We start from the raw sequence: 12,474 nt of genomic DNA, 5'->3' as shown, positions 1-12,474 counted from the left end.
AGTGCAAATCAATCCCAGAACAACAGCAAAGGACCTTGTGAAGATGCTGGAGGAAACAGGTAAAAAAGTATCTATATCCACAGGAAAATGAGTCCAATATCGACATAACCTGAAAGGCTGCTCAGCAAAGAAGAAGCCACTGCTCCACAACCGCCATAAAAAAAAGCCTGACTACGGTTTGCAACTGCACATGGGGACAAAGATTGTACTTTTTGGAGAAATGTCCTCTGGTCTGATGAAACAAAAATAGAACTGTTTGGCCATAATGACCATCGTTATGTTTGGAGGAAAAAGGGGGAGGCTTGCAAGCCGAAGATCACCATCTCAACCGTGAAGCATGGGGTGGCAGCAACATGTTGTGAGGGTGCTTTGCTGCAGGAGGGACTGGTGAACTTCACAAAATAGATGGCATCATGAGGATGGACAATTATGTGGATATATTGAAGAAACATCTCAAGACATCAGTCAGGAAGTTAAAGCTTTGTCGCAAATGGGTCTTCCAAATGGACAATGACCCCAAGCATACTTCCAATGTTGTGGCAAAATAGCTTAAGGACAATAAAGTCAAGGTATTGGAGTGGCCATCACAAAGCCCTAACCTCAATCCCATAGAACATTTGTTGGCAGAACTGAAAAGCGTGTGTGAGCAAGGAGGCCTACAAACCTGACTCAGTTACACCAGCTCTGTCAGGAGGAATGGGCCAAAATTCTTACTTATTGTGGGAAGCTTGTGGAAGGCTACCTGAAACATTTGACCCAAATTAAACAATTTAAAGGCAATGCTACCAAATACTAATTGAGTTTATGTAAACTTCTGACCCATTGGGAATGTGATGAAATAAATAAAAGCTGAAATAAATAATTCTCTCTCCTATTATTCTGACATTTCACATTCTTAAAATAAAGTGGTGATCCTAACTGACCTAAGACAGGGAATTTTTACTAGTATTAAATGTCAGGAATTGTGAAAAAATGAGTTAAAATGTATTTGGCTAAGGTGTATGTAAACTTCCAACTTAAACTGTATCTGTAAGTTAAAGATAATTATTATTATATTGTTGTTTGATTAACTATGGCTTTCCAGGTCTCCCAATAGTGCTATTTGTAGGGTTAATATTTGATAAATGTTGTGATTTTTCAGCCATTCCTGAACCTGTGACCAGAAACAAGCTACATAGTGGTAATACCAAAATACTGTAGGTGATCTAATGATTCTGTCTCTTCGTAGCAAAATCTGCAGTGCTGAGATGGTTGCATGCCTCATATACATAACATTCTGTTCGTGGCAAGAATTTTGTATAACAACTAAAGTTGAAAAACTCTACGTTTGAATCAAGCGTTGTTTTGCGTATCAATTCATAAACCATGTGCCATGGAATTGGGACATCGAAAATCTCTTCCCAACTATTTTGCAACCTGTATGGCGCCGCGGTCAACATTTTGGTACTCAAGAAAAAAATTATGTATTTTTTATTTATGACTTTTTTTGTGTGCCAATTTTGGTCTTTAATAAAATGCAGACAACAAGTTCTCAACCTTCTCCCCCTTCCACTTGCCTCCTCCATTTTTGCTGTAATGTTTTAATCAGTTGGTTGTAATTTTAGTAATTTGTAATTTTGGATAGAGCAAACATTTCCATGTATGTTTGTTAATCGCACATGTGACATAACTCCACCATTCCGATTCATGATATCACTTAAAAAAAAATAATTGTTATGTTTTTTGTGAACGTTTATCGTGAGTAATTTAGTAAATTCACCGGAAGTGTTCGGTGGGAATGCTAGTTCTGAACGTCACATGCTAATGTAAAAAGCTGGTTTTTGATATAAATATGAACTTGATTGAACAAAACATGCATGTATTGTATAACATAATGTCCTAGGAGTGTCATCTGATGAAGATCAAAGGTTAGTGCTGCATTTAGCTGTGGTTTTGTTTTTTATGACATTATATGCTAGCTTGAAAAATGGGTGTCTGATTATTTCTGGCTGGGTACTCTGCTGACATAATCTAATGTTTTGCTTTCGCTGTAAAGCCTTTTTGAAATCGGACAGTGTGGTTAGATAAAGGAGAGTCTTGTCTTTAAAATGGTGTAAAATAGTCATTTGTTTGAAAAATTGAAGTTTTTGGATTTTTGAGGAATTTGTAGTTCCAAATAATCCATAGTCCATAGTTATTCCATTACCGTACTTCGAAGCATGTCAAACGCTGTTTAAAATCAATTTTTATGCGATTTTTTCTCGTAAAATAGCGATAATATTCCGACCGGGAGACGTCATTTTCGTTCAAAGACTGAACATGTAAAATGGACTCTTCACGTGCATGCGCGCACCCGTTTCATTGTTCTCAGATCGACCACTATCCAAATGCGCTACTGTTTTTCAGCCAGAGTCATCATTCAACGTTCTGGCGCCTTCTGATAGCCTATGGGAGTCTTAGAAAATGTCACGTTACAGCAGAAATCCTCTGTTTTCGATCAAGAGGGTATAGAAGGCCAAGAAATGGTCAGAGAATCTTCTCAGGTTTTGGCCTGCCATATGAGTTCTGTTATACTCACAGACACCATTCAAATAGTTTTAGAAACTTTAGGGTGTTTTCTATCCAAATCAAACAATTATATGCATATTCTAGTTTCTGGGCAGGAGTAATAACCAGATTAAATCGGGTACGTTTTTTATCCGGCCGTGAAAATACTGCCCCCTATCCTAAACAGGTTAAAATAGTTGTATGTTTGAGAAAGTTGAATTCTGACATTTTGTTGTTTTTGAATTTGCTGATATTTTACTGCCTGTGTGGGACGCTAGATTGTGGCAGGGCCTGCAAACTATTTCAGACTACAAAGGGAAGCACAGCCGCGAGCTGCCCAGTGACACGAGCCTACCAGACAAGCTAAATAACTTCTATGCTCGCTTCGAGGCAAGCAACACTGAGGTATGCATGAGGGCATCAGCTGTTCCGGATGACTGTGTGATCACGCTCTCCATAGCCGATGTGAGTAAGACCTTTAAACAGGTCAATATTCACAAGGCGCAGGTTCAGATGGATTACCAGGACGTGTGCTCTGAGCATGTGCTGACCAACTGGTAGGTGTCTTCATTGACATTTTCAACATGTCCCTGATTGAGTCTGTAATAACAACATGTTTCAAGCAGACCACCATTGTCCCTGTGCGCAAGAACACTAAGGTAACCTGCCTAAATGACTACAGACCCGTAGCACTCACGTCAGTAGCCATGAAGTGCTTTGAAAGGCTGGTAATGGCTCACATTAACAACATCATCCCAGAAACCCTAGACCCACTCCAATTTGCATACAGCTCAAATAGATCCACAGATGATGCAATCTCTGTGGCACTCCACACTGCCCTTTCCCACCTGGACAAAAGGAAGACCTATGTGAGAATGCTACTATTCATTGACAACAACTCAGCGTTTAACACCATAGTGCCCTCAAAGCTCATCACTAAGGGAGCGTGATCACACAGTTGTCCATAGCAGCTGATGCTCTCATGCATACTTCAGTGTCGCTTGCCTTGAAAAGAGCATATAAGTTATTTATCTCTTCTGGTAGGCTCGTGTCCCTGGGCAGCTCGTGGCTGTGCTTCCCTTTGTAGTCCGTAATAGTTTGCAAGCCCTGCCACATCCATCGAGCGTCGGAGCCGGTGAGGTATGATTCAATCTTAGTCCTTTATTGACGCCGCCTCTGGATGAGCATTTTCTTGTTTGCTTACGGCCTTATACAGCTTGTTGAGTGCCGTCTTAGTACCAGCATCGGTTTGTGTTGGTAAATAGACAGCTACGAAGAATATAGATGAGAACTCTCTTGGTAAATAGTGTGGTCTACAGCTTATCATTAGATACTCTACCTCAGGTGAGCAAAACCTCGACATTTCCTTAATATTATATTTTGTACACCAGCTGTTATTGACAAATAGACACAGACCGCCAACCCTTATCTTACCGGAGGCAGCTGTTCTGTCCTGCCGATGAACGGAAAACCCAGTATGTTATCCATGTCGTCGTTCAGCCACGGCTCAGGGAAACATAAGATATTACAGTTTTTAATGTCCCGTTGGTAGGATAGTCTTGATCGGAGCTCATCCATTTTGTTGGCTAATAGGACTGATGGTAGAGGGGGATTACTCACTTGCGTCGGATCCTTAGAAGTCACTCCGACCTACATCCTCAATATCTCGTTTCTTCTTCATGCGATTGATGGGGATTTGGCTCTTGTCGGGTGTCTGAAGTAAATCATGTGCGTCCGACGCGTTACAGAAAAAATCTTTATCCAGTACGAGGTGAGTAATCGCTGTCCTGATATCCAGAAGCTATTTTCAGTCATAAGAGACGGTGGCAGAAATATTATGTACAAAATACGTTACAAATAACCTAATTGGTTAGGAGCCCGTAAAACGGCAACCATCCCCTCCGGCGCCTTCAATCAATGAAGGTAACAATGGCATCTTAAGAGCAGACAGTGTGTCATTCATTCATATACACAATGAATACAGTGACAAGAAAAAATATGTGAACCCTTTTACCTGGATTTCTGCATAAATTGGTCATAACATTTGATCTGATCTTCATCTAAGTCACAAGAATAGACAAGCACAGTGTGCTTAAACTAATGACACACAAATTATTGTATTTTTCTTGTCTATATTGAATACATCATTTAAACATTCACAGTGTAGGTTGGTAAAAGTATGTGAACCCCTAGGCTAATGACTTCTCCAAAAGCTAAGTGGAGTCAGGAGTCAACTAACCTGGAGTCCAATCAATGAGACGAGATTAGAGTTGGTTAGAGCTGCCTTGCTGTCACGTCCTGGCCAGTATAAGGGTTAATTAGTATTGTAGTTTGGTCAGGACGTGGCAGAGGGTATTCGTTTTATGTGGTTCAGTGTGGTGTGTTTGTTAAAAGGGTGTTTGATTTAGTATTTCCGGGTTTTGGTTTATGTATTTCTATGTTTAGTCTAGTGTGTCTGGTTCTATGTTGAGTTAATTGGGGTTTGACTTCCAATTGAAGGCAGCTGTTTGGTGTTGCCTTTGATTGGAAGTCCTATATTAGTTGGGTGTGTTTGTCTTGTATTTTGTGGGAGATTGTTCTGTGTTGAGCCTATGCTTTGCCAGACGGTTGGTTGGTTGGTTATTCATTTTCGTGTTTTGTTATTTTTGTACGTTCATTTTGGAAAGTTAAATAAACATCAAGATGACCATACACATACCTGCTGCGTATTGGTCCTCCTTAACCGACGACAAGTGTGACAGAATCTCCCACCAACTATGGACCAAGCAGCAGAGGAAGGAGCAGAGGGATTTCGAGTCGGACTGGCGGGAGAAGTGGACCTGGGAGGAAGTTCTGGACGGGGCCGGACCTTGGCACCAGGCTGGGGAGTATTGCCGCCCGCAGTGGGAAATTGGAGGCAGCCAAGGCAGAGAGGCGGAGGTACGAGGCCATGGACGCGCTGATGGAGAAGCACGAGAGGCACCCCCAATAATTTTTTTTGGGGGGGGGCACATGGGTAGTTTGGCTAGGAGTAGGAAGAGCCGGAAGCCAGCTACCCGTAGTTATATGGAGGAGCGTATGGGGTGGAGAGCGCCATGTTTCGCTGAGGAGCGCACTCTCACCCATACGTACGCACAGTCCGGTGCGTGTTATTCCAGCCCCTCGCAGGTGCCGTGCTAGAGCGGGCATCCAGCCTGGTAGGAGGATGCCTGCGCAGCGCATCTGGTCGCCGGTACGCCTCCGAGGACCAGGCTACCCAACTCCCGCTCTACGCACGGCAACCATCAGGCCCCTGCACAGCCCAGTCTGCCCTGTACAAGCACCCCGCTCGTACAGGTCTACTAGTTCCATCCAGCCAAGGCGGGTTGTGCAGGAGGTAAGATCTAGACCGACTGTGCGCCTCCATAGCCCTGGGTTTCCAGCTCCTGTCTCTCGTGCGAACCCGGAAGTGCGTCAACCCAGTCCGACTCGTCCTGTTCCCGCTCCCCGCACTAGCCTGGAGGTGCGTGTTCAAAATCTGGTAAGCCCAGTACCAGCACCACGCACCAGGCTTCAAGTGCGTAAACCCAGCCTCACCAATCAACAGTTGTCATCAGAGCTGCCCGCCAGTCAACAGTCGCCGGAGCGGCCAGACTGCCCTGAACTGCCCGAGTTGCCAGACTGCCCCGAGTTGCCAGAGTTGCCAGACTGCCCCGAGTTGCCAGACTGCCCCGAGTTGCCAGACTGCCCCGAGTTGCCAGACTGCCCCGAGTTGCCAGACTGCCCCGAGTTGCCAGACTGCCCCGAGTTGCCCAGACTGCCCCGAGTTGCCCAGACTGCCCCGAGTTGCCCAGACTGCCCCGAGCAGCCAGACTGCCCAGACTGTCCCGAGCAGCCAGACTGCCCAGACTGTCCCGAGCAGCCAGACTGCCCAGACTGTCCCGAGCAGCCAGACTGCCCAGACTGTCCCGAGCAGCCAGACTGCCCAGACTGTCCCGAGCAGCCAGACTGCCCAGACTGTCCCGAGCAGCCAGACTGCCCAGACTGTCCCGAGCAGCCAGACTGCCCAGACTGTCCCGAGCAGCCAGACTGCCCAGACTGTCCCGAGCAGCCAGACTGCCCAGACTGTCCCGAGCAGCCAGACTGCCCAGACTGTCCCGAGCAACCAGACTGCCCAGACTGTCCCGAGCAACCAGACTGCCCAGACTGTCCCGAGCAACCAGACTGCCCAGACTGTCCCGAGCAACCAGACTGCCCAGACTGTCCCGAGCAACCAGACTGCCCAGACTGTCCCGAGCAACCAGACTGCCCAGACTGTCCCGAGCAACCAGACTGCCCAGACTGTCCCGAGCAACCAGACTGCCCAGACTGTCCCGAGCAACCAGACTGTCCCGAGCAACCAGACTGCCCCGAGCAACCAGACTGCCCCGAGCTGCCCAGACTGCCCCGAGCTGCCCAGACTGCCCCGAGCTGCCCAGACTGCCCCGAGCTGCCCAGACTGCCCCGAGCTGCCCAGACTGCCCCGAGCTGCCCAGACTGTCCCGAGCTGCCCAGACTGTCCCGAGCTGCCCAGACTGTCCCGAGCTGCCCAGACTGTCCCGAGCTGCCCAGACTGGCCCAACTGCCCCCCGGCGATGCCAGAGTGGCCCGACATCCTGGAACGGCCAGAACCAGAGCCACCTCCAGATATAGGTGGGTTGGGGAGGGGGGGTGTAGCACAGTGCCGTCGTTGACGGCAGCCACCCTCCCTTCCCTCCCTTTAGTAGAGGGGAATTTTGTTTTTGTTGTTTGGGTTTTTTTTTTTAATTTTTTTAAGGTGCTTCCGGGGTTAGCACCTTTAAGGGGGGGGGGGGGGTACTGTCACGTCCTGGCCAGTATAAGGGTTAATTAGTATTGTAGTTTGGTCAGGACGTGGCAGAGGGTATTCGTTTTATGTGGTTCAGGGTGGTGTGTTTGTTAAAAGGGTGTTTGATTTAGTATTTCCGGGTTTTGGTTTAGGTATTTCTATGTTTAGTCTAGTGTGTCTGGTTCTATGTTGAGTTAATTGGGGTTGGACTTCCAATTGAAGGCAGCTGTTTGGTGTTGCCTTTGATTGGAAGTCCTATATTAGTTGGGTGTGTTTGTCTTGTATTTTGTGGGAGATTGTTCTGTGTTGAGCCTATGCTTTGCCAGACTGTTGGTTGTTCATTTTCGTGTTTTGTTATTTTTGTACGTTCATTTTGGAAAGTTAAATAAACAGCAAAATGAGCATACACATACCTGCTGCGTATTGGTCCTCCTTAACCGACGACGACGACCGTGACACTTGCCCTATAAAAAACACACAATTTGAGTTTGCTATTCACAAGATCAATTGCCTGATGAACTGCAAATGCACGAACAATCTTTATTAGAGTGTACTGCAGCTTCTCTCTCTTCAATTTCTGCACCTAATATCACAAAATATTCAAAGCAGCAGATAACACCAATGTAAACAGATTTTCTTTTATATATAATTTGACCTTTATCGAACAAAACATACATGTAATGTGTAACATGAAGTCCTATGAGTGCCATCTTGATGAAGATCAAAGGTTAGGTGATTAATTTTCTCTATTTCTGCTTTTTGTGACTCCTCTCTTTGGCTGGAAAATGGCTGTATGTTTTTTTGTGACTAGGCACTGACCTAACATAATCGTATGGTATGCTTTTGCCGTAAAGCCTTCTTGAAATCCGACACTGTGGCTGGATTAACAAGAAGTTTATCTTAAATGGTGTATAATACTTGTATGTTTGAGGAATTTTAATTATGAGATTTGTTTGAATTTGGCACCCTGCACTTTCACTGGCTGTTGTCAAATCAATCCTGTTAACGGGATTTGATCCCTAAGAAGTTTTAATCTGTTAGTGAGGAGTAGGTGTAACCGATGTGAAATGGCTGGCTAGTTAGTGGGGTGTGCGCTAATAGCGTTTCAATCGGTGACGTCACTCGCTCTGAGACCTTAAGTAGCTGTTCCCCTTTCTATGCAAGGGCCACCGCTTTTGAGGAGCGATGGGTAACGAGGGTGGCTGTTGTCGACGTGTGCAGAGGGTCCCTGGTTTGAGCCGAGGTAGGGGCGAGGAGAGGGACGGAAGCTATACTGTTACATTGATGCTGTTGACCCGGATCACTGGTTGCTGCGGAAAAGGTTAAAACCTGTTTGGGATAGACGTTCCGCTAGCGGAACATCTCGACAACATCCGGTGAAATTGCAGAGCGCCAATTTCAAATGAAATTTCATAAAATCACAAGTGCAATACATCATCTTGTTGTTAATCCAGCCACCATGTCAGATTTCAAAAATACTTTACGGCAAAAGCATACCATGCGATTATCTGAGGACAGCGCTCAGCACACAAAACATTACAAACAGTAACCAGCCAAGTAGAGTAACAAAAGTCAGAAATAGCAATAAAATTAATCACTTACCTTTGATCTTCATATGGTTGCACTCACAAGACTCCCAGTTACCCAATAAATGTTTGTTTTGTTCGATAAAGTCCCTCTTTATATTCAAAAGGCACTCGCACATCTGAGCAATCTTTTTGTAGGTGCATGGCAACAGTTGAAACAGGATGACGGAAAAAGGAAACCGCACACTGCTCTTGATAGTATCACTGATATTTAGTAAGCTTACGTATCGGCCTCACGGCCTTCGTCAGAGCTTTTGTGAATTCTTTTAAATCAGCACCCCTATGTAGACCTAGCCCCACCCACATCCGTTCCACGCATGGAAAGAGGTTGGAGGCAAAGGAAAAATAAATAAGTGCTACCAAACATAACAATATGCATTTCAAACACTACAAAAGTGTATAAGACGCATTAAACACGTCCATAAAACCACAATGAGGACATAACAAGTTTTCATTAATGATTGGGTACATCATACGAAAAAAATCTGAGTAATCTTAAATAGGCACATCATTCATGTTCAAATTCACAACATAACATACATAGGCATTTCATCATTAAGTCCTTTAGGAAAAGTCCTTTATTCAAAAACATTCTCTTTTGCTCAGGGTATTATTAACTTCTTGGTGACAGGGAGCCGTATTCGGATATTCAGATGAATAACGTGCCCAAATCAAACTGCCTGCTACTCGGGCCCAGAAGGTAGGATATGCATATCATATTATTACGCAGGCGCGCCGTTCCTTCTTTTTCCTCTGTAATGAATACGCTATTGTCCGGTTGGAATATTATAGAAGATTTATGTTAAAAAGACCCTAAGGATTGATTGTAAACATCGTTTGACATGTTTCTCTAACGGTAATGGAACATTTTGACTTTCTGTCTCGGGTTTTGCGCTCGCACATTATGCCTTTGGAATAGTGATCTGAACGCGCGAACAAAACAGAGGTATTTGGACATAAATACGGAGTTTATCGAACAAAACAAACATTTCTTGTGGAAGTGGGAGTCCTGGGAGTGCATTCCGACGAAGATCAGCAAAGGTAAGTGAAGATTTATAATACTATTTTTGAGTTTTGTTGACTCCTGAACTTCGCGGGTAACTGTATAGCTTGCTTTGATGGCTGAGCTCTGTACTCAGAATATTTAACAATGTGCTTTCGCCGTGAAGCTATTTTGAAATCTGACACAGTGGTTGCATTAAGGAGAAGTGTATCTATAATTCTTTCAATAACTGTTGTAAATTTTATCAACGTTTATGATGAGTATTTTTGTAAATCGATTTGCTCATTTACTGGAAGTTTTGTGAGGCAAAACATTTCGGAACATCACGCGCCAATGTAAAATCGGGTTTTTGGATATAAATATGAACTTTATCGAACAAAACATACATGTATTGTGTAACATTGAGTCCTGGGAGTGTCATCTGAAGAAGATCATGAAAGATTAGTGATTCATTTTAGCTGTATTTCTAGTTTTTGTGACGCCTCTCCTTGCTTGGAAAATGGCTGTGAGGTTTTTCTTGTCTCGGCGCTGTCCTAACACAATCTAATGTTATGCTTTCGCCGTAAAACCTTTTTGAAATCGGACCATGTGGTTGGATTAATGAGAAGTGTATCTTTAAAATGGGATATAATAGTTGGATGTTTGAGAAATTTGAATTATGAGATTTTTGTTGTTTTGAATTTGCCGCCCTGCTATTTCACTGGCTGTTGACTAGTGTGTCCTGCGGGTGGGATGCTAGCGTCCCACATGTCCCAGAGGTTTTAGTATCACCTCCCCTGTCTGATATCTTGACTTTCTCTATGCCACAAAATCGAAAGATAGAAATGTCATGTTTTAGGTCATTAAAATGTACTGCGACTGGATAATCCCTGTCGTTTCGCCTGATTGAACTTTTATGTTCACTAATTCTCTGTTTGAGAGAGCAGGAGGTCTTACCAACATAGCAGAGCCCACATGGACATTTAATAATGTAAATAACATGGGTGGTGGAACAATGTAATGATATCATTTATTTGGAACCGTTTTCCTGTGTGGGGGTGGCAGAAATATTCATACTTCATCATATTGTTGCACTGTGCGCATCCTCTGCATTTATAGCTACCATTTGGTAGAGGGCGTAAAAGAGCCTGGCTGATTTTCTTTTGTGGCTGGCAGTTGGCATGAACGAATTTATTGCGTAAATTGCGACCTCTACATTTACATTTTACATTTAAGTCATTTAGCAGACGCTCTTATCCAGAGCGACTTACAAATTGGTGCATTCACCTTGTGATATCCAGTGACCACTTTACAATAGTGCATCTAAATCTTTTAAGGGGGGGGTTAGAAGGATTACTTTATGCTATCCTAGGTATTCCTTAAAGAGGTGGGGTTTCAGGTGTCTCCGGAAGGTGGTGATTGACTCCGCTGTCCTGGCGTCGTGAGGGAGCTTGTTCCACCATTGGGGTGCCAGAGCAGCGAACAGTTTTGACTAGGCTGAGCGGGAACTGTGCTTCCACAGAGGTAGGGAGGCGAGCAGGCCAGAGGTGGATGAACGCAGTGCCCTTGTTTGGGTGTAGGGCCTGATCAGAGCCTGAAGGTACGGAGGTGCCGTTCCCCTCACAGCTCCATAGGCAAGCACCATGGTCTTGTAGCGGATGCGAGCTTCAACTGGAAGCCAGTGGAGAGAGCGGAGGAGCGGGGTGACGTGAGAGAACTTGGGAAGGTTGAACACCAGACGGGCTGCGGCGTTCTGGATGAGTTGTAGGGGTTTAATGGCACAGGCAGGGAGCCCAGCCAACAGCGAGTTGCAGTAATCCAGACGGGAGATGACAAGTGCCTGGATTAGGACCTGCGCCGCTTTCTGTGTGAGGCAGGGTCGTACTCTGCGAATGTTGTAGAGCATGAACCTACAGGATCGGGTCACCGCCTTGATGTTAGTAGAGAACGACAGGGTGTTGTCCAGGGTCACACCAAGGTTCTTAGCACTCTGGGAGGAGGACACAATGGAGTTGTCAACCGTGATGGCGAGATCATGGAACGGGCAGTCCTTCCCCGGGAGGAAGAGCAGCTCCGTCTTGCCGAGGTTCAGCTTGAGGTGGTGATCCGTCATCCACACTGATATGTCTGCCAGACAAGCAGAGATGCGATTTGCCACCTGGTTATCAGAAGGGGGAAAGGAGAAGATTAATTGTGTGTCGTCTGCATAGCAATGATAGGAGAGACCATGTGAGGATATGACAGAGCCAAGTGACTTGGTGTATAGCGAGAATAGGAGAGGGCCTAGAACAGAGCCCTGGGGGACACCAGTGGTGAGAGCACGTGGTGCGGAGACAGATTCTCGCCACGCCACCTGGTAGGAGCGACCTGTCAGGTAGGACGCAATCCAAGCGTGGACCGCGCCGGAGATGCCCAACTCGTAGAGGGTGGAGAGGAGGATCTGATGGTTCACAGTATCAAAGGCAGCAGATAGGTCTAGAAGGATGAGAGCAGAGGAGAGAATTAGCTTTAGCAGTGCGGAGAGCCTCCGTGACACAGAGAAGAGCAGTCTCAGTTGAATGACCAGTCTTGAAACC

Source organism: Salmo salar, unplaced genomic scaffold (genome assembly GCF_905237065.1).
Source record: "Salmo salar unplaced genomic scaffold, Ssal_v3.1, whole genome shotgun sequence".
Taxonomy (NCBI): domain Eukaryota; kingdom Metazoa; phylum Chordata; class Actinopteri; order Salmoniformes; family Salmonidae; genus Salmo; species Salmo salar.
Note: the sequence above shows the minus strand (reverse complement) of the source record.